Here is a 24,189-nt window from a genome sequence, read left to right on the forward strand (position 1 = left end):
TTTTGTTGTAAGGACTTTGGCTTTTACTCTGAGTGAAATGGGAAGCATTGGAGAGTTTTGAGCCAGGTAATGACATAATCTGGTAAAGGTTTTTCACTGTGGCTCCTGTGTTGAGACTAGACTGCAGGAGGCAGAGGTGGAAGTAGAGAAACCAATTAGGGGGCTAATGCAATAATCTAGGTAAGACATGAGGGTGACATGGACCAGTGATGGAGTGAAGGAATTAAATAGTGGTTGGATTCTTCACACATATTTTGAAGGTACCACTAAAATATTTGCTCACAGAGAAGATGCGGTCCAAAGGAGAGAAAGGAGTTAAGGATGACTCCAAGGACTTTGAGCACATAAGAAGGCTGAGTTTGAGATGCTTGTTAGACATCAAGTAGAGACTGAGAAGGCAGTTGGACACATAGGTCTGGAGTTCAGAGCGCCACTAAGAACTGTGAAGATTATTGGACATGAAAGGTCTGTGAAGTCTCACTCTTCTGGCTTTTTTTTTTTTTTTTTTTTTTTTTGCCTGGGGCAAAGGTCATTTAATACAGCCAGAAAGCTTACAATTGGTTAAAACTTGGAGGTTTGGAAGGATACTATATTCGCCTTAAACTATAATGACTTTGTCAATTCAAGTCATAGTTCAACTGTCACCTACTGTATTGGGGCGAGAGAGGAGAGCAAAAGAGAGCAGGCATTTTTATACAGTCATATTCTTTCTAACATCTTGTGGGATTCTCCGGAAGTGTATAAAATGGCAAATACATTTGTCGTAATTCCATTCCAATCTAACAATATTTATTGAGCATTTGTGATGGGATGGTTGCCAAGGGACTTACAAATTAAATAGAAATCCCATAAATTTTGCAAAAGTATAAAATATTATGGCTCTCAAGATACCTATGCTCTAAAGGGGAAATATACACAAAATAGGAGATATGCTTCAAAGGCAGTGGTTCTTAAACTTTAATGTGCATAAGAATCTCTGCACTCAACCCCAGGGATTCTTTTGGTAAATCTGGAAAGGGGCCTAGTATTTTATCAAAATTCCATGTTATTCTATTGAAGATAGTCTGCAGCTCTAAATGAAGATATTGTCTTTCAAACGCACTTGATGAAAATTATCTGTATTTATAATGTTGTATGTCTAAGCCACATATAAGGTGGGGTCAACCTGTCTCTTGAGATCTAGATTAGATTGGCTCCAATTCCAAAACACGGCCCTATCGAAGTCTGAAACCCTCTTAAAGATTTCTTTGTATTCTGGGGAAGTAACTTTTCAGACTGATGCTCAATTCTGCCTTTTAGACACCTGCTTCTATACACAGTTTCTTGTCTGCACAGTTTTACAAAGATGTGAACATTCCTCCGCTACCATCCTGTTCTATACACACACACACACACACTCACACAGCATTAATAAATAGAAGAGATTTTACTACAGTTTTGAGAGGAAGAGTTGAGACAAAGAAGAGTAGACCCTGTAAAATAGTATTAACTTCGAGTTCAGCATGAGGTATCACATGCCCCACTCTCATTCCCAAGTCAGAAATTTTACTGACTCTAAGCTTTGCTAGAATTATATGATGCAACGTATTTAAAGCAGAAATGAGTGATATCTAAAATTAGTGTTTTTGTGGAAACATTGAAATATCAGATCATTCTCTAGAATTATCTCTTATTAAGTTAATATGAACAGGAGCTACTGTGATTTCTCGGTCTTAAAAAATAAATGACACTTAGGACCTCTCTATCCCTGAGCCTCTATGATTCTATGGGTAGTTATTACTGTTTGCTTAGAACTTTTCTCTAAGGCTCCCTAAAACAATGTATTTACATATGATATCTGCTCAGCTCAAAACTTGCAGTAGTAAGCAGTTCACTTAAAATTTTGGGACCTAAGAGACTAAACAGGAAGTCAGAGGAGCCGTATGCTACGGAACTGCTAAATCAACAAAGGATAATTTCAGAAGCTTGTCAGAGAACTCCGTACATACAATACCCATTTCAGCTTAATTTACAGTACCCATGGCAAGGGAGAAAAGGTCTCCAGACTCCTCTCTTTGGTATAGATAATGCCTCACCCTGATTCAAAGAGCAATATAAAGTTATACTGTACGTAAAAATATAAACACATCAACTACATAATCAAATTCAGTTATACGTTAGTGATCTACACAATGTGCTGATGAGTTATTATTCATGAAGTGATTAGACAGATCGGAAGAAAAAGGGAATCATTGAAAAGGGCTCCACAGAGAAGTGGAGATTTGAAGAAGAGAAAGAGAAAGGATGGGCATATATTTTTAAAGAGAAATGGAGGAGTTAAGAGCGGAAGCTGATGACACATTGGTGAAGAATGACAGGGACATTTACCTGATTGAAGCCACATGCCTGCCCATGTGTTATTGACAATGAGGTTGGGCAGTTTGGATGGATGCAAGCAGCTATGAAGGATGTTAGAGGTTTAATTTCAAGCTCACGATTAGGAACTAGAAGATGGTCATTTAGGGGTTTGGGGGGATTCAATTCGAAATTAAGAAAGGAATAACCTAATTTAAAAAGAAAGGTAAATTGTGTTGTAAAGGCAGACTCTTGGAAGATGCAAATGCCTTCACAAGTTTGATGAATAAAAAACGAACACAAGAGTATTGCAGTTGTCCACAGAATAATAACAGCTAAAGTTTATTGAGAGCTTACTATGTGCAGGCACAGTTACAAGTAGCTGTACATGCATTAACTTTTTTCCCTCTACAACCTGTTTAGATAGGTATCATTATGACACCCATTTTACAGATCAGTAAATGGAGGCACAGGGTGGTTCCATAATATGCCCAAGTTTGCATAGAATATAAAGGAACTGGGATTTGAACCTGAGCACTCTGGCGCCTGAATCTGACCTCTTAACCACTGTAAAGGTGCCCAGGGATATAAAGAGAAAGAAAAGAGAGCTAATAAACACTATCAAGAAAAAGCTGTAAGGATTTAAGGATCAAAAGAGAGAAAAGAACTGAAGATGACTCCAAAGTTTCCAGTGCAAGAAACAGGACGTACTGATAGTGTGCTTGACAACTATCTAAGTTTTAAAAGTGTATTAGTGACACAGTAAGAGAAAGAAGTCATGATATATTCGCCAATCAATATGTGAACATCATTTCTTTTAATGTAAGGAATTTTCCATATTGAGAAAAAAATAGATTAGGAGGTGATTGTGCCTCTTGGTAGCTATATTTAAAGTATTGCAGCTATTTTTCATGTGAGATAATGCTCTGTATTTATGTAGCACCTTTCTTCTAAGGAGCTCAAAGCATTTTACCACAACGCATTACCTTATTCATCCTTATAACATCCCCTTTTAAGAAAGGAAGTGTCAAGTATAATGACCACAATTTTACAGATGGGAACACTAAGACAAATGGAGCTAGCGACTTGCCAAGATCACAGAAAACCCTGTAGCAAAACTAGGGGTAGAACTTGTGCTTTTTTAAATTCAAAACCTTTTCCGATCTCTTCTCAGTGATATGGCTCAAATTTGTCTTAACTTTTGGCATTACTTTATCTGTAAGTTAGCATGTTTAGAATCATGTTATAATCTAGTATTATTTGGGAAGTGTGCATCATGAATTTGGTAATTTCTCATTGAATAAATCTGTAAAATGGTAAAAATCAATGCTTTATTCTTTTAAAAAATCAAAACTCTCCTCCTCAATTAGGCTTTACTATGCCTTATTTTAACCCTAAAGAAGTTTTGATATGTGTAGAAACTTGAAAGTCCTGAGAAAATGCTGTCTTTTACTTGGAAAAATTTTAGTATATGTAAGCCCCAAATTATCAATAAATGATAAAGAAAAATAAGATAATGATGCACGCATGTGCACACACACGCACACACACACACACAGGTGGTGGTAATATAGCAAGAAATCAAGTGATCTCTTTAAGGAAATTAACTATTTCCTCCTGACAATAAGAGAACAAACAATAATACCTTTAAATCTTGGGAAATATTTTAAAACTCAAAAATTATGTGATTACTTCTATATTAACTAAGAGTTCCATCTCATTTTTATTTTACTTGATTACAAATACAATGCAAAATTAGCTGATAATCATATACTTAGGTCTTAAAAAAAGAGAGAGAAGACAAAACAAGAGCTGACAATTTTTTTAAAAAGAGCTAATAGAATATCTTCACTTTCAGAGTCCTTTAACAAAATCCGTATGTGCACTTGTGGGTGGTGAACACAGTATACGGTACAAGTTGCACCATATTCACAAGCCAGTCTAAGATCAAATCAATCACGGGTTGACACAATTCAAGGCAGGTATGCATTTTACTCTTCCTCCTTAAGTTGCACAGGCTCTGCTCTTAAAATGTATAAGGCCTTTTAGAAATTCTATCACAGGTTGTCAGGATAGTCTAGTTCGAAAAGGAACTAGAACAGCTTTTTCAATGATAATCGATGAAAAGAACCAAGATGATGAAAAACAAATGATGTACAATAATCTGCCAAAAAGTGTACCAAATCAAATTCATCATTATCCCCAAAGTCAAGGAATTATTTGGGAACTAAGTTGTATTTCATATTTATATCATTTTCTATAACACGTATAAGGCCTTATAGAGAAATGTCTAATATTTTTCTGTGCTGCAAGATTTCCATTAATAACTACTATTAACATACACGGACAATGGTCTACCATTTCCTAAAAAATTAAAATTCTGACTAATCAATGTGAGTTTTCTGAATGACTTGAATTATTATTACATGCTTTATGTTTTATAAAATGCCAAATCTAATAGTCTCAAAATTGGCCCTAACAAAAAAGTGGTTCTTTGAATCACACAAATGATACACTGTAAGTTCACTTACTTATTCAACAAATATTTCTCGAACACTTGCTATGTGTCGAGTATTGTTGAGAGCAACAGGAATAAAGCAATAAGTAGAAACAAAGCACTACTTTCCTGGTGCTCACACTCCAGAGTAAGACGAGAAAAAATAATTCACAATTAATTAAATTGTAATATGCAATATGTCTGGTGGTGATAATGGCTGCAAAGAAAAACAAACTGCTATGGAGTCAGAGTCTAGTAGAGGATGAAATGTATACTAGAACATTACGTCTTTGTGTTGCTTGAATTAAGTCAAATCTGGAAACCACCTAAGGAAACCTAAAACAAAAAAGTGTATTATACCTTGCCCTATCAGAAAAATCCAGTATAGTTAGAAAAACACATCTGTTTTGCCATGTTGTTAGTTCCTGGGATTTATTCCACATGAAGATGATGAGCATTCTGTCATTTCATTCATTCCATAAAAATTTATTGAGAACCTACTATATATAAGTCCATATGTTGAGGAGTGTGAGTGGTGAATTAGATCCAGATTTTGTCCTCAAAGATATGTACAGTCATGGGAAAATGAGACATGAGACACAAAAAATAATCTGAGCCATATAGGTGACATCAATGCCAGAACAAATGCAAAACGTTGAATAATTAATCACATATAAATCTTCAAGAGAAGCTTCATGGGAAAGGTGGCATTCGAGTGGAATTATGGAAGATGAGAAGGATTTAGGCAAAAAGAACAGCATAAGCAGAAGTGAGTGTGAGAAAGGCCATGTAGTCCCTGGGATATGAAGCACAGGAAGTAGCTGGAGACGGGGCTGAAAAAGTAAATTGAGGACAGATCTTGGAAGGACTTGAATGAATAGGTTTATACTTTATCCTGTAGGTAACTGTGATCCACTGAATATTTTTGAACCAATACAAGACACTACCAGGTTTGGGTTGGAAAGATGTCTCTGGCAGCAAGGTAGAGGAGGAATATAAAACGGAAAAGAATGAAGTTAGAAAGAGTGTTAGTTCTTAAGCTAGTCTCGTGGGAAATGGAAAGGCTCTAAACTAAGACAGCAGAAAGAGGAATTGAAAGGCTAGAATGGCTGAGACAGAATTTTTACTTCACAATCAATTGGTGGAGCATGGAGCAACAGAAAAGTCTTTTCACATATGCAAACAAATCTTCCAAATTAGAAGTAGGATACGTAAGCATCTCAAATTTTTTCTGGAATCAATTCAAATGTAAACACCTTGCTTACAAAGTAAATACAGCGCTCTACTTAGTAAAGTATATGTTGAGGTCATAGTGGGTACCCAACACTGCTAGGCTCTGTTTAGAATGAAAATAGAAAGCCTTAAGACAATTATTATCCCCCAAATAAAAGATACTACACTGTTGATGTCAGTATATAATAAAGAGTTTAATTACATAGTACAATCTAAAACTGTTACTGGGGCCCTAACAATTAATTTCAGCTCTTGAGTAATTGGTAGACACTATATTAACAAATCTTAGATTTAGTATCTTTGACTTTTTTGTTCATGGAAAAGGATAGAGAGTCAAATAATGTGATCAGTTTTTCCACTTGCCAGAACAACTACTCACAATCAAGAATCATTTCCTGTCTAGTTTCAGATCTTCAGAAAGAATAGGTACTTTTAACTTCCTATTAAAAAGAGTTTTCCAAAAACTAATGATTTTCAATGTCAAAGAGTTATTCTACTTAAATTACTCCTGGTTAACTTACTCTTTTATATTGTTTTAAATAATTCTATTCCCACCTTTTAACTTTCAAATATTTGTAGAATTTTATAATAACCCTGTAGTCATTACTTGCCTAGCTATATATTTGTCTACTTAAATCTTTTCTTATAAATTAATCCCTTCGTTCTCTTAATCATTGCAACTGCTTTCTCCTGGCCTAGCTCCAATTTTTCTTCAAATCATTTGTTCTGAGATACCTAAGTCTAACAGAATTCTAGGCTTAAATTTTATGTGGATATTTCCTTCTTTTTTATTTATCATACTACCTGTGTATGTGTGATTTGCTGAAAACCATTGCCCCATAGACACTTGGCTAGGCACAAATATACTTCATGACCGAAAGATAATCATAAGTTTCTCAAAGTCAATAAAGAAAAAATGTCCATTTTCATACATCACTTGTCTACTATTACAATATATCTAAAGTAGCCCACATCAGCATTAGTAAAGTAAGTTAGTTGAATTTGTTTTCGTTTTTTGTTTTTTTTGGCTTGACTTCAATTTTTATTTTAGCATCATATGTTGCTTGCTTTGTCTTGGTAAAAACTGAATAAATTAAATTGGAACATTTTATTTCCCAAAGCATGTATCACCTAGTGCAAATGCATGCATTCTCAAGACTATTTTGCATGTTTCTCCTTTTATATTATACTCTACCTAAATTAACATGTGGGCTAAGGAAATTTCATTAAGAAGTGATTATCTTAGTTTCAACAATAAAAGGAAACTGTGAAATATTATTTTAAAATTTGCATTCTATTTTTGTTATGCTGCTTATTGTGATTTTTTTAAATAGTATTTACCCAAATTTTAATAAAACCTGAATCTATTGATTCAGATGAGCACATAATTCTCAATAAATAGAAAGCAATCTCATACTCTATCTCTGGATTTATACACATTAAAAATATGTGTTCCCTGTGCCAGGGAAACAATCGATCCTTCACCCATCTCCCAACCACGTCTCAGCAGCACAATTCATGAAATTATATTCTCCCTTTTGCATCTAAAATCATGTGATGGAGAGATTTTTCTTTCGCCTTTTCTTCTCTCCACTTCATAATCTCTTGAATCAATTTTTATCCATACTGAAAATAGTGTCTTCCTAATTAGAATCTGAGCTCCTTTCAGGCAAAAACCATATTTTAGTTTCCCTAGCACTTAGCAGAGTATTTGGTAAATACTAGTTGTTCAATAAACATTCACTGAGTTCGTGAAGCATGAATTAGTGAATAAATCATGATCACTTCTCCAGTGCTGGCAATCTATGCAAAGATGGAGACAGTATTTTCAGAAGGAATCTTAAAAAAAAAAAAAAAAGAAAGTGGGCTTTTATTCAGAGAGTAAAATTATCACATTGTTTTCTTCCTTATTTTTCCTTTCCATTTTCTCTGAGTTCTAGGAATCGGATGTGTTCCAATGTATGTTTCTAAAATCGTTGGCCATTTGATAGTAGTAAATCTCAGATGTTAGAAAGCAACTGGTGAAATCTGAATAAATTCTGTAAACTGGAGAGCAGTGCTGTATTAACTGTTAATTTCCTTATTGCGTACTGTGATTATGTGAGATAATGTTCTTGTTTTTAGGAAATACATACTGAAGTATCTAGGGTAAAGAGACATTACGCCTACAACTTATTCTCAAATGGTTGAGAAAAAAGTCCATATATCGACAGAGAGATAGACAGAAGCACAGAAACAGAGAAAGAAGAGAGAATGATTAAGCAAGCGCAGCAAACCATTAACATTTGGACAATCAGAGTGAAAGGTATATGAGAATTCTTTGTACTAATTTATGCAACTATTCTGTAAATCTGAAATTACTGTTATTTCAAAATAAAGAATTCTTTAAAATAATAGTGGTTAAAAAATGATTAAAGAATTTAGTGATACAAACAAACTTTAACGTTTGATGAAGCGAACAGTCTCCATTGGAAGAAATGCAAAACGGGGTGGAGGCAGGACACCTTTATAGGATAAAGAATACAGTACAAGGAAGAGAAAAATAGAAAATATCTGATTGGCTGGGGCCATGTAGTCACCCTTGTTTGGGGTCAGAAGGAACAAGGAAGTAAGTAGAGAGCTCGGAGTTGGGTTGGCGTCTGGGGATTAGCTGACTGCATATGCTGCATTTCTGGTCAAGTAGAGCATTTACCGGGACGCGAAAGTTATCTTAAGTTTCGGTTTGCTGACGTGGCACCCCAGGCAGGAGTGGCTCTCTCTTAGGTCTAGAAGTTTATTTCAACAGTAGTGTTTATTTGATTTGTAATTTATCATTTATGAAGTTTTTTCACATTCTACATTATCTCACTGAATCGTCCTTACAGCATTTTTTTTTCCTTTTTCTCTAAAAAAGGAAACAGAGAGTACCTACATAAAGCGTCATAACTGGGAGTCAAAGGCTTGCATGCAGCTTGAAGCAAAGAGTTATTTGTTCTACAGACCATTCTGCTTCTCTATAATTAAAAAATTACTCAAATCAATTGCCTTGAGGTGTTTTAAGAGTTTTGTGTCATTAAGGAACATTTTTGTAAACAATTGTTCAAATAAATAAATTTAGCGTGGTTTCTCCACATCCAAAAGCACCAGAGGTCTCATCAAAAGCCTGTTGATCTGGGGCTGGCCCAGCAGCGCAGCAGTTAAGTTCACACGTTCCACTTTGGCAGCCCGGGGTTCACCGGTTCGGATCCCAGGTACAGACGTATGCACTGCTTTTCAAGCCATGCTGTGACAGGCATCCCACATACAAAATAGAGGAAAATGGGCACAGATGTTAGGTCAGGGCCAATCTTCCTTAGCCAAAGAGGAGAACTGGCAGCGGACATTAGCTCAGGACTAATCTCCTCAAAAAAAAAAGCCTATGGATCCTACCACTGCTGTATTGGGCCCATCTGATCTCCCTTCACACTCATCCACAGTCCCCTCCTGAGCACTGTGTCATGGACTGGAATCACAAGTATGTGATGATAGCAAATATACTCAGATTTTCCATGAAACCTGATCAAAAAGGAATTGGGCCAGGGAGGAGTGAAATATACTAAACTGAGGATATAGAACACTTCTGGTTTCTGAAGTGGCCCTGAACACATCTCATGGTACCTAAGTGCCTTGGACGATTGGGGCTGTCTCAAGGGTGATCTCTTCCAGGCCACTCCATATCCTTTAATTAACTATGAACTCAAGTGGCCAGAAAAAGTAACCACAACTCCACACATGTCTCTCTGGGATTCATTTACACACTGGAAGAATACATATGAATACTTTTACTCAGACTTATTGATTTCCATATGCCATGCTTTAGTTTCAAGAATTATTTTCATCTCTTTGATTCAAGACTCTTTCTTGAATGTTTTAACTACTTCCCAATCAACCCAAATATTCCTTCACTTTTTGCTCAAAACACACTGATTTCAATAATCTCAACTGTTTCAGGATTGTACACACTTTGAAGGCAGGATAAATAAGTGTGCTAAATGTGTAACCACAGGCCCTCCAGGACCAGTTCACCTGACCCCGTCTTATCAACAGAGTAATTAAGAGTGGTTTTTCAGGAACTGAGACCCCTTGTCCAGTTCAGGCCCGTTGAGACCACCAACCTCTCAACTGGGCCTGCGCAAATGCTGGATAAGTGACCTTTTTGATGTCAAGGAGCTAAAAACTCCACCCTTGGATCATGGTAATGCCATCATTTTATGAACATGTGTCCTATGAAGAGGCATGAAGCTTGACTACGCTTGTGCAGCTCATCAATTACCTTCCTTCTCCTTGCCTTCAATCATCTATCTCCACACTTCTGACAGCCCTGCCCTTCACCCCATAAATTGTGCCCCAAGTCCTGCATCAGAGAGACAGATCGGAGAGCATACGCCCCTGTCTCCTTGCAGATCAATCTCACAAAATAAAGCTACATTTCTTCTCCTAAAAGCTGATGCCATAATAATTGGCTGTTTTTATGTGCATCGGGTAAGAAACTCCATTTGTGAGGTAACAAATGAAGTAAATTTTATTACGAAGAAAATTATTTTTCCTCCATTTTGGGACTGCTCACCTAAATAGTTAAAGCTCTTTCCTTTTCTCTCTGGAAAGATTGACCCTGAACTGACAACAAAACCCTAGGTGGGATATTTAAATCTTAAGTGAGTGGTCAGTTAAGTGCTTGTAGAGGTAAAAGGACAGATAGCATATTTGGTATGCTAATGGAACCTATTTACTTCAAGGAAAGTGACAAAAACATCAATCAAATCAGAAGAGGCTATTAAGGATTGTTAACTCCCATTCAGATGAGCAATGATTTCCACTGGGATTTAAATAAATATTCATGAAAAAGACCAATGACAGAAATTCCACCAAGAAATCATACCACGGTTAGGTTTCTACACAGTTTATGGCAAAACTTACTTGGCTCCCAGTTTCACAGGAGCTTTCACTACTTGGGACACATTCTCTCTTTTAAAATATCAACAAAATTGGCATTCTTTTTCCGTTTTAAACCCAAAACACACTTATTTAAAATTATGCCCTTAAAGAATCTCTAATTCTCAAAAGATTATATAATATCTTCCCCAACCACAAAAATTACCCAATTGCTGATGCATTAGTATTATTCAGAATGTACTTCAATTAAAAAAAAAAAAAACTGGAGACGTTAAAAAACTATTTAAGGAAGCAGAATAAAATCATAATTTAAAATTATATGCAAATTATCTACGGAGTATTTTTTTATTGAACAAATCAGGCATTAGGCAGCTTTTCTATGTTTGCCGCCACCTGGTGACAGCTCTGTGCAAGTTTACTACAAACACCCCAAAATAAATCCCATTAGTAAAGCCTAGGTCAATTCAATTCAATTCAATAAATATCTATTGAGTTACTATTATACTTTTAGGACCGGTTTAGACTACGTTAGGAATACAAAAGTATGGCACAAGGATTCTGTCTTAAATATGCTTACAATTGAGACAGAAAAGCAAACAAGTAAAAGAAGCAATTTTTATGGCTGTTATCAAAAAGACAAAAGGCAGGTGTTGATGAGGATGTGGGAAAAAAGGTAGCTTTGTACACTGTTGATAGGAATGGAAATTTTACAGGCTTTATGGAAAACAGTATAGAAGTTCCTCAAAAAATTAAAAATAGAACTACCTAGTAGTTTCAAAAAATTAAAATGGGACTACCTTACATCCAGCAAACCCACTTCTAAGTATATATCCAAAGGAAACAAAATCAGTATTTCAAAGAGCTATCAGCACTCCCATGTTCACTGCAGCATTATTCCCAATAGCCAAGACATGGAAACAACCTAAATCTCTGTTAACAGATGAGTGGATAAAGAATATGTGATATATATATTCTAAATATACATATATACACACACGCACACAATGGAATATCATTAAGCCTTAAAAAAGGAAGGAAATCCTGCCATTTGTGACAACATGGATGAACTTGGAGGACATTATGCTAAGTGAAATAAGCCAGACACAGAAACACAAATACTGTACGATCTCATGTATATACAAAACCTAAAATAGTCAAACTCATAGAAGCAGAGAGTAGAATGGCGGTTACCAGAGGCTGAGGGGAGGGGGAAACAAGGAGATGTTGGTCAAAAGGTACAAATTTTCAGTTATGCAAGATGAACAAGTTCTGGAGATTAATGTGATTATAATTAACAATACTGTATTGTATAATTGAAATTTACAAGAGAGTAAATCTTAAGCATTCTGACCACAAAAGAAAAAAAAAAGAAAAGAAAAAGGTAATTATATGAGGCAATGGAAATGTTAATTACCTTGATTGGGGCGATTATTTCACAATGTATATGAATATCAAAACATCAAGCTGTATACTTTAACTATATATAATCTTTATTTGTCAATTATACTTCAATAAAGCCAGGAGAAAAAAGAAGTAATTCTTAAACAATATAGAACAGCATTAAGTGAACACTAAACATAAAAGAAAAAAAAGAAACCACATGTGGGCCTGGATTTTCAAGCTCCTAGATAAAGTGAGACTTGAGATAGTATTTAGAAAAATTGTAAGGGGCTAGATTGTAAAGGTAATTGAAAATCAAGAGGATGTTAGACTTGGTGCATGAGATATTGGGAAGCCTGGAAATGTCTTAATCACAAGATTAATGTAATAAAAGTGGGATTTTTAGGAAGACTAGTCCAAGAAAGGTCAACAACATGGACAAGATCAAGGAGATGACCATTTCAGAGGTAGTAATCCATCTATGAGTTGACGAAAACCTATGTGGGTCAATAGTAGTAGAAATGTAGAAGAAATTACCAAAATAGAATATTTCAAAAAAAAATTTGAAAGAATCTGGTGACTGGTATTTGAAAGGAAGAGAGGAGTCATGACTTTGAGCCTGGTTTACACCATTAGCAAAAGGAAGGAATGAGAGAAAAAATTATATTGAAGGAATAGAAGTTACATTTTGGAGATGCTGATTTTGAGATGACAGTAAGGTTTCCAGATTGAAATCCTGAGGTTTACCTTTCACAAGTTAGTTGTTAACTAATAATAGCATTAAATGGTACTTCTCCATTTTTAGTTGTCTACCATAAAGTTTTACTGTGTAGAAATCCTCCTAAAAATTAGTCTTGATACAATTCATATTCAACTAATTGAATCCTTTCCAACTGCCAGTCACTGTGGTAGACACTTTCACATACATTATCACATTTAATTCTCACAGCAACTGCGTGAAGTTGTTTATCTAGAAATTCTAATTAATTATATTGTAATGAAAATGCAACTGCCAAATATTAATCAAGTATTCATTGAATTAATTAGACATATATTGTTTGATTTCTAATCCTATACTGCTCCACTGCCCAGATTCCAATTTTCCTTTTAATAGACATTAATAGCACAAAGTAACAAAAAGAGTAGTTCAATGTCAAATAACGCACATGAATAAAATGCCTTAGTGAAAACAGAAACATATTGGGAGATGGAAGATTCAAGTTACAATCTAAGCTCAACCTTAGGCAAATCACTAACTTTTCTTGAGGCTTAGTTATTCATCTGTCACATGAAGTTAATGATTTTCATTCAGTCTGCATTTTGGGGTTGTGGTATGAGTCAAATGAGGTATTGGTGAGGAAGTGCTTTACTAAACAAATCAAAGGTTTAGGAAAGGGGGAAAGAGGATATTTTTCTCTGGGTCCCTCTTCTTTTATTTTCAAAGTCTTTCCTTGAGAAGGCTTTGTGGATAAGGAGAGGTGGCAAGAGAAAGGACTCTCAGTTTCCATCACCTCTGTTCTTCATCCATGTCCAACATCCACCCCCTTTCCTCCTGTGTGCCTAAGTCTATGCCCCAATACACCTGCACCTAAGACTGTCAACTTGCTATTAGTGATTGTTCATATGGTTTCACTCGATCGTTGTTATAACTCTTGACTTTCACCTCTAATCACCAGCACTCATCAATGAATTGAGAAGTCCTTTGAAGAGACAGAAGAGTGTAGATTGAGTGTACACCTGGATGTTAACTGCAATTGTGGGTTGAATTTATCTGTAGGGTACACTTCTTTCAAACAGAACCCTAAGAGAAAAGCTATAAAGTTATTTAGAACAAAGACTTTACCTAATGATTAATTTTAAACGTATGTGATTACAAGCTAACCAAAGCATCGCTACAATGTGAGTTTGATGTTAATGACCAACCCTTCATTCCCAGGGAACCAGTGAAGCACTAACCAGCAAATGCTCAGCTTGCATCTCTGTCCTGCAAAGTAGACCTCTTATTTTCCTAAACTTTATGTGACTCCTGCCACTATCACCATAACAAATACCATTTATGGAGCCACCACCAATGGCACTGTGCTTAGACCCTACAAATATTAGATTGAGCCAAATGAAATTACCATTTTTATAAGTCAAATATAGGCAATTTCCTATGATCAATCTAATATTTTTCATTCAATACCCTCAACCACCAAAAACAGTAAACATAATCCTTCCTACTTCAGAGGGGAGAAAACTAAAACTCAGATTGATAAGTAACTAGGCCACAGCCAGACACCTGGAAAAGTGGCAGAGCCTGGTTTTAAAGTAACTGCCAAAGTGCCATTGTTGTATCTATACTCACAAAGATAGATCTGAGGGTAGATGAGGCTATAGAGGAATTTATGAGAGTAACTATGGGTAAAGAACACAGACTAAGATTCAACATGAAGACGATAATATAGAGACAAAAGAATAATAAACTTTAAGAATTCTTTTATGAATGAGAATAGTACAGTCTTCTAACCCTCTAGCAAAGAGAAACAGAAAGAAAAAACATAGATTACATCACAAAATTAACTTGAAAACAAAGAAAAATATCCTAGTCATTCAATTTTTAAATATCAGAATGGCTTATTCATAAGAACAGTTGACTTGTCCTCTTTTTTCTTTGAAATGGGTAATATCAGAAACCCTAAATAAAAGTAAATAGCCAAATGATCAAAAAATAATAATAGGCAGGCTTTCGAGTAGAACTCCTAAGTTAGGATAGCAGAATGGAAAAATGTAGAGAACCTGTGACCCTGGTGGCATTGCTGGGGTGCCATCGAGATCCTGAGTTACCTATCCTCAACTGCCCCTGATACAGGACTCAGAAGTGAGGGGTGTAACCTTGACGCAAGGGTAGAGGGAAGAGGTTGGATAATTTAATTGTATGCTATGGGAGAAGATAGGAATCAAACTGAAGCACATTGAGGTTAGAAAATGTGAAGGATTAATATCTAGTAAGATCGAATAAAAGTGTAAAATCTTGGTAACATATAAAATCAGTGAAATGCAGGGCCAGTCTTCAGTAAGAGAGAAAGCGGCACATATGACCCAGGCACTATGCTATGAAGGACACAGGAATCTCTCTCGAAGCTACTACTAATATGCTGAAGGCAGTTGTCACGATGTCAAGATGAACTGCACATGCACACATTCCTATCTAATGAGGTCAGCTTTCATTCATTCACTGAGCTTTCTTCTTTCCTTTTTTTTGAAACACATGTAGACAAGTTAAAGATATTTTTCAAAGGCAAAAATATCCATAAACATTCTAATCTGAACTAAAATAACTATTTTCATATTTTAAACTGCCCTTCCAGAATTCATCTATGTAATTGCAACCACTGTAAACATAAAATTTGTATTCTATATTTTTCTACTTATTCCATAAGCATGTTTCCACGTTTACAATTATCACTTTAAATGTTGGCATCTGCAAGGACATTCAACCTAGAGACTAGGATTTATTCTGAACACTCACCTGAACAATTGAAAGCATTTTTTTCTTTTTGGTGAGGAAGATTCGCTCTGAGCTAACATCTGTTGCCAATCTTCCTCTTTTGTTGGTTAAGGAAGATTAGCCCTGAGCTAACATCTGTGCCAACTTCCTATATTTTGTACGTGAGTCACTGCCACAACATGACTTGACTAGTGGCATATGTTCGCACCTGAGATCCGAACCCATGACCCCAGGGTCACTGAAGGGGAGCATACCAGGCTTAACCACTACACCCCACTTTTTTCTTTTTTTAAGCTCTGAATTCCAGTAAAGAGATCTGCAATGGGCATCTGTTGTTTTTGCCTGTCCATAATTCATTCCCCCTTCTGCAGAGGACTATGGTAAAAGAATCCTCTTTCCTTTTGGAATACCAGGCTGTCCCTACCTTAGTCCATTTGGTTCAGGTAGAGCTGACCCCAAACCAGGAGTGAGGCAGTGATTAGACTGAACAATCAATATATTCCATCCCTTTGGACAAACTGTTTGACTGGGGAAAAGTCATGTGACCTACTTAGTACAGTGAGACACAATTATGAAGGAAGAGTCCTGTATCTGCTAGATTTGATGCTGGTAGAGTGAAGGACTGGATTTACCTAAGGCCACCATAAGGCAAGAGCTTGTTGGGGACTTTAATCAATAGAGAAGAGAGCAGTTCAGACAAGGGGTGCAGCAGAAAACAAGATAAAAAAACCAAGCCCTAATTGACCTTTTTTGAGTCCCTGAATGCAGCTGGGTCTGACTTTTTGAATATTTTAGCTAATAAATCATCTTTGATGTTTCAGCCAGTTTAAGTCAGACTTCTATTACTTGGAGCCAAATAGTCTTGAATGATTCTAAATCTAAGAAACCAAGCATGACAACAATAAGAAAGAGGGTATCTATACTTAGAACCTTGGATCTGGGGAATACGCAACAACATTCCCTGTTAATAGATATATTTCACCCAGAAATAAATGAAATACGATAAATGGGGTCTAGAAACTTGAAATTTATAAAATGCAGGGTTGTGTTATTACAAGGTGAGCCAAGTGACAAGAATAAACCTGAACAGGTAGCTGGATTATTCCACGGTTTGGCTGCCTAATTCAAATACAGTCTTGTTCTAGCTACTGTTTGCTGCTGTCTGGGAGGAGTTGTCCAACCTTCCTTACATGTTGATTCTACAGCCTCTGGCTGGTTGGAACTCCCACGACAGGGGGCAGTGATTCGAGCACTCTGCCTGGTTGGAAGCTGTTTTGTTGATCTGATGCAAGGCAATTGGGTTAGAAGAATACTAGGGACCCAGTGACCTACCCTCTCCAGGACCTTCCTGGGAACTCCTTGCCCCACTCCAAGCCCCCCTTTCCTCTCCCTCATTCTCTCCCATAGAAGAAAAGAATTTTATTTGAGAACACGGGCTGGACAGAGGAATGTATCCAATTAGCTCTATTGCAGGGTTTTACTATTACAGATGGTCCCCAACTTACAATGTTTCAACTTATGAGTTTTTGACTTTAGGATCGATTGAAAGTGATATGCATTCAGTAAAAACTGTGCTTCGCCTTTGAATTTTGATCTTTTCCCAGGATAGCGGCATTTGATATAATACTCTCACATGATGCTGGGCAATGAGCCATGGCTCACCGTCAGCCGCACAATCAGGAGGGTATACAACCAATATGCTTAACATTTCTGTATCCATATAACCATTCTGTTTTTCACTTTTGGTATAGTAGTCAATAAATTACATGAGATATTCAACAGTTTATTATAAAATAAGCTTTGTGTTAAATGGTCTTGCCTGACTATAGGCTAATGTGAGTATTCCGAGCACGTTTAAGGTAGCCTAGGCTAAGCTATGACGTTCAGTAGGTTAGGTGAACTAAGCGCATTTTCAACTTAGGGTGTTTGCAACTTACAATGGGTTTGTTGGGACGTAACCCCATCATATGTCAAGGGAGATCTGTATTGAGTTTGCAAGCTCTTACTCCATGACAGACACCATGTAAAACATATACATAAATGATTTAACCCTAACTCTATGCTCTATAAGCCAAGCCCTATTAGTGTGGCCATTTCATAAATGAGGAAATGATCCACTCTCCAATGGAAATGACCCTGGACGCTCCATTTTGAGCCCCTCATTTTACACGTGAGGACCATGAGCCATGCATGGTCAGGGCTGGCCCAAAGACATCCAGCAAATCAACAAGGTCAAGGCTTGAACTCAGCTTCTCTGGCTCTGGTCACCTTTTTCTCCCTTAGGCTCTCTTTGCTCTTTGGGTTTCTGTCCATAGCATTTAAAACAGATGTAGAAAATGGGCAAAACTACCTTTCAACAACTACAAAGAGAATGCCAAGCTTAAGAACCAGTGAGAAGGGAATTGATAAAGTTTGGAGAACAGGCCATTCTGCCCTCTGGTAAGGACAGGAGAGAAAAAGGTGGAAATCATGCCTCCTCAGAGAAGGAAAAGAAGGGAACAGAAGAAGCTGAACTCATGTCCTTGTGTTTAACGGTCATATTTAATCCCACACTTCCAGGTTAAAAAAATAATTTTGATGGGGAAAATATCCAAGGGAGAAAAATTTAAGAATTGATAAAAATGAAGAAATGATGAAAATAAATATCAAAAGAGTTCGTCTTTTTCCTGTTTATTAAATAACATCCTGTTTATTAAATAACAGTCAAGAGCATGTAACTACAAGCAGTGGATAAATGAGTGGGTAGAAATCAGGCATTGTGAGAGAAGGGTGAATCAGAAAAGCAAAATAAAGACAGAGTGGGTAATGTACTCACCTAATTAAGACCAGTTTAAAAGCTCACTACTGAAGTCGGTACTTGAACTGATTTCTATGGTGGGTGACCGGGGTCATTCCGTGTGCTCTCCTATCACATCCCATCCTAAAGAAAAACACCAAAAAAAAAGGCCGGTTTTCACCTTTATTAATGTATCATGAGAATCAGATCCAAGCACAAATCTTTCATAAAGAGCTTGGATAAGCACCGCAGGGAGCCGAGTAGCACAGACACACAGAACCCCAAGGTGGCTTATTTAACTAGCTAATTGTTAACCGTTGGGAGGTGGGTGATGGCGCGGAGTGGGAATGGGCCCGCCTTCTGCATGAGTGAATTCAGCACATGGAATTCATGTTCATATTTACATTTATAACTTACAGAATTTCCATGTCATTGACCCCAAGCTGATAAACAAAATTACAAAATTCATTTTAATTTCACAGACTTGGCCAATCTCATCAGTCTCCCCATTAGGTTTTCATATTAAAAGAAAGAGAAAAAAATGAGAAAGCATATGTTTATAGCCAAGAATAAATATAACAATAATAAAGGAAATAAAAAAGGAAAACTGACCTTGGCACAGTTACTTAAGTTTTTCCACCTTTCTCATATGGAGACGTTCCAAGTTCTACCATTTCAAAGAAAACACCTCATCGAAGAACACGTAATTGCATGTTGTTTCCATTCTTTAAATGTGGGAAATGAAGCCTTTTCACATTCACATCATCAGCTGTGCCCCAGGAAACCTTCCATTCCTTCCAAATTAGTTTTTGTATCATTAAACCAATCAGCATTAGGTGCTTAGGATTATTTTGTGGAATAAACCCTGAATCATTACCTACATCATGTATGTAATAAAGTCAAATAATGACATCATTTATAAAGCACATGAGCACTGACCCTAAATGACCAGGACCTAAAAGAAATCAGGGCAGTCCTAATAAGAATCAGGCAGGATGCCTAATGAAAATCAAACAGCAGGCCTAATAAGAAACAATGTATTTTGCCTCTCCTTCAAATTCGCTTTTGATTTGCTTTTCATGAGAATCCCTGTTTGAAGTGGAGCTCCAGCAGGCTACAATTCTCAGAGCTAACTGTGAGATGAGTAACTCCCAGGTGGGTCTCTGGGCCATTTGATCTGGGACAAGAACCACTCGCTCATGCAGTAAGTATTCGTTGGGCATTTAACACAACCATAGGTTTCAGCTTAGCTGTTTTGTATTTAACAAACATTACTGAGCACCCAGTATAAGCAGGATTGGTGCTAGGCTTCAGAAACTGAAACAATAAATTAGAAACGTCATAGACACGACTCACAGTGTATTTATTACATGGCAGGCACAAACACACGTGCATTATTTATTAATAATTTAATATTCCCAGCAGCCCTAGGAGGAAGTGTATGTTTTGCCCCACGGTATAAGTGTAGAAAATAAGGCTCATCCAGATTAAGAGACTTGCCCAAGGCAATGCTGCTGGGGAGGGACAGAGATGGTGGGGAAAATCCAGTCTGTCCCTGGGTCACGCAGTGCATTATGTTCAGTTCTAACCATTTGAATTGCTGGTATTGGACCTTTTTTTTAACCTACAAAATGACAAATGGGTTTTTCCTGAGAAGAGCTTAGAGTATGGTGGGGAAGACAGAAACATCAAGACAGCACCACAATACAAGACGGGTTGCAGCACGATGGTCATCCACATCACCATGTGAGTGTGCCCAGCTGCCTCCCAACCTTCCCAGGCACCATTCTGTAGCCTTACCTGTGAGCCCAAATCTCTTCACTTTCTCTCTCCACCTAAAATCCAGCCACAGATACACTAAGAGAGCACATAATGTGCTCTTCTGTGTCCTCCTCTATCTTATTCTAAGACCCAAGCACCCCTGTCATAACTCTCATGGCTTGAGATGGAAAAGCAAAAAAAGATTTGCCCTGCCACAGAAGGAGAAGCAAATAGCCTGGACAGAGAGGACATAATACGTGTCAAAGGAGACCAGGGCCAAGCAGGTGCAGGAGGTCAAATAGAATTTTTGCAAGATTCTTTTCCACAGATTATTTACAAACTTGACTATACAACTCATGTTTTGAAAAGCGCCTTGCAAATCTCAAAGAACGGATATAATCCGAGCATCCATATGCTTTGAAAATACACCAACTATTTTTTAAAAGACGTAGACTTTCTATCTTCTATTGTACACATTAGATGAACGCTAAATGCTCAAAGCATTTCACCTCTACTGTTTGTATCCCATGTTTCCCGCTCCACCTCAACATGCATGAGCACCAAGAGAAGATTGGAAACTGATTTTCCTCTGGGTACAATTCCCCACATACGTTAAATATGAGAAAATTGATGTAATTAGTTGATTAACGTAATTTTTTTTTTTTTAGATTTTTTAAATTATTTTTTCCTTTTTCTCCCCAAAGCCCCCCGGTACATAGTTGTGTATTCTTCGTTGTGGGTTCTTCTAGTTGTGGCATGTGGGACGCTGCCTCAGCGTGGTCTGATGAGCAGTGCCATGTCCGCGCCCAGGATTCGAACTAACGAAACACTGGGCCGCCTGCAGCGGAGCGCACGAACTTAACCACTCGGCCACGGGGCCAGCCCCTGATTAACGTAATTTTTACAGAGAATTAATCTTCTGCTTCCAAGATTATCAGCCTCCTGAAAGTAAGTACTACATCTTTAGTTCTGAATTTTTCTCAGGTTAAATAGCACACCCTAGAAATGTAGTTGCTTGGTTGCTGTATTTCGGTCTTTGATAGTATTTGTAACTACTCGAGGGATAAACCAAGTAAGAAATTGTGTTTGCAGCCTTGATGTTTGTAATCCAGAAATGGCTGAGTTGCAAGAAACAATGTTTTATCAGTCAACCATTAAAAATATTCCACATAGTATTAGGCCTATGCAGAGCCAAAACTGACCAACATGAAATACTTCATCTCCTTGGACAACACATCCCGTAAATTATGAAAAGAAAATGGTATTTTATGAGAGCCAGGCAACCTCATTTTCTAGGCAGCACATTTCATTCATATTGCGATTATTAATAGGTCACTTACAGGATTCATGACTGGTGCCACTGCGTGAAGGTACCCATACACGGACAATCACCGTGGCGAAAAGTAGTATATCTCAGTTCTTTCCAGAGCAGTAACTTTATCAAAACTATCACAGGTGTCCTTTGAACTCCACTCAAACATTTTGTAGTTAGATCTTTAGGTTATGTTCACCAGACTTCCTTTAAGATATTTTTTTAACTCAGAAACTTTCAAAATCTCCTTTTCGCTAATGAATTTTGCTGACTAAAGTTAGCATTTCCTCCGTTAGACTACTGCATCTAAAAGTGCCTGGTCGTACTTCTGTCACTCTCAAATCAGCTAGTCTCTTGCATGAGCAAACATACTCAATATTTTTTAAATTAGAAGTTGAAAAATACACAGGATGAGATGTCACAATGAAGGGAGCTAGGACAGATAATTAAGGATTAAAATCTAAGCCGTTACCCATCACCCAAGGTAGAGCAAGGAGCGTGGACGGCTTCCACCTCCTTAGAGAAATACAGATGCCGTGTTCCCAACAAGGCGTTCATAGTTTTCATTATAAAGTTAATATTTATCTTATAGCATTGAGTTTATCTTACCAACATATCTCATTCAGAAAAAGAAGAATTTCTTGATTTATCACATTAAAGTAAATATTGCTATGAGATACCTGTTAAATTTTTAATAAAAACCACCCTATCTTTGTTGGATCAAAGAGAGCTGCTTCAGCTGAGATACAAACAAAGCCAAATAAAAATACATAATTCCAAACCCTGAGCATCTCTGCACATGTTGACCAGCCTGCCCACGACAATTGCGGTTTTATGTGGCTGAGCATTTCAGAGTTTCACCTAAGTTTATTATAAGTCATAATCTTACAGCTAAAACGGGCAATCACCCATAATGCTGACCCAAAGATGGCATTTCAGAACTGCATACTCCTTGTTCCTGAACTATGCCCCCAAAAAGGCACAAAAGTGAAATTCAATTCAATTAGATTTACAAACATGATCCTTTGCCTTGTGTGGATACATTTTTAGTATGGAAGATTTATTAGCATGGTGTGTTTTGCACAGGATAGAGTTAGATGTAAAACCTAGTTTGTTTCCATTCATCCCCTATCCTTTAAGTTAGCAATAAAAATCCTATTACTGAGGAGCAAAAACAACCTGATATAGTGATCCTGATTCGCCCCCTTGTATAAAGGAGAATGAGAAGTCAGCAAGCCCAGAAAGGATGATGATCCTCATCGTCATGAAGTGATTCTCCAGCAGCCTGCAGTGAATTCTCATGGGATCCCTTTCTCATCCTGGAATAAGCTGGATAGAGGGGAGAATACAACATGGACACAGAAAAAGAGGAGTGTCTCAAACCTCCAGAAGGAAAGAATAAAGCCAAATCTTCACAACTTAGTACATAAATTAAGTGTCTATATTCAGGATCCTATACCACCTCAGCTTGGCCTCCTTTGTGCCCTCCTTGTAATAGAAAAGCACCATGACCTCAAGACCACAGACTCAGCAGCCAGACTCCTATGCATTTGAATCCCAGCTCTGCCACTTACCTGCTGTGTGGCCTTGGGGAAGTCATCTAACCTCTCTGTGTCTAGATATTCTCAACTATAAAATAGAGATAATAATCATATCTATCTCCTAGGGTTGAAAAGAGCATTAAATGAGTTAACAAAAATTGCTAAACTCTTGTAAAGAGTCTGGCACACAGTAAATGTCACTGTATCACTAATTGTTAAAGTAAAATGTTGGTTCTACTGGCTTCCTTGATTTTTTTTTTTTTTTTTTTTTTGCTTTTTGGTGAGGAAGATTGACCCTGAGCTAACATCTGTTGCTAATCTCCCTCTTTTTTTTTCCTCCCCAAAAGCCCCAGTACATAGTTGTATGTCCTACTTGTAAGTCAGTCTACTTCTTCTAGTGGCATGCCGCTACAGCATGGCCTGACTAGCAGTCTGTAGGTCTGTGCCCAGGATCCGAACCAATGAACCCCAGGCAGCCAAAGCAGAGCACGCAACCTTAACCACTCAGCCATGGGGCAGCCCCTCTTCCTGGATTTATATGATCAAAGAACTAGAGATAAATTCCAACCCTACGTCTGGCTCCATCTCCATGCTTTTTCCCTCCCCATGTGCCTAATTCATTAGCCTCTTAATCATAATCAGAGGTACTTTTTCTCTTAGTAACAAGAAAAACTAACATTTAGTAAACATTCCATACGCGCTAGGTTAATTATCTCATTCAGTCATCATAAAAACCAGTGCAATTTGCGTTATTATTATCCCCATGTAACAGAAATTATTATCCCCACTTAACAGGCGAAGGTTAAGTAAAGTGTCCAAGATAACAGTATGAAGCAGAACCAGGATTAGAATCCAGACAGTGTTGAGATTTGCTTCAGAGAAAGAAAACATATACTACAAAAACTTCCCTATTTAACCAACCTCTTATAAAACTAACCTTCACTCAACACTCCC

The 24,189-nt window shown here is 37.1% G+C and overlaps 1 long non-coding RNA gene across 1 annotated transcript in view; it reads right to left on the minus strand.

The window, feature by feature from the left end:
* The window catches only part of LOC139039798 (uncharacterized), a 104,128-nt gene that overhangs the window by 75,390 nt on the left and 4,549 nt on the right, over positions 1 to 24,189 (minus strand). The window contains exon 2 of the long non-coding RNA XR_011493023.1: positions 18,661 to 18,765. This is a non-coding gene — a long non-coding RNA (uncharacterized lncRNA). The remainder of the gene's footprint in view (positions 1 to 18,660; positions 18,766 to 24,189) is intronic.

The sequence above is a fragment of the Equus asinus genome, chromosome 11 (genome assembly GCF_041296235.1).
Source record: "Equus asinus isolate D_3611 breed Donkey chromosome 11, EquAss-T2T_v2, whole genome shotgun sequence".
NCBI classification, from domain to species: Eukaryota; Metazoa; Chordata; class Mammalia; order Perissodactyla; family Equidae; genus Equus; species Equus asinus.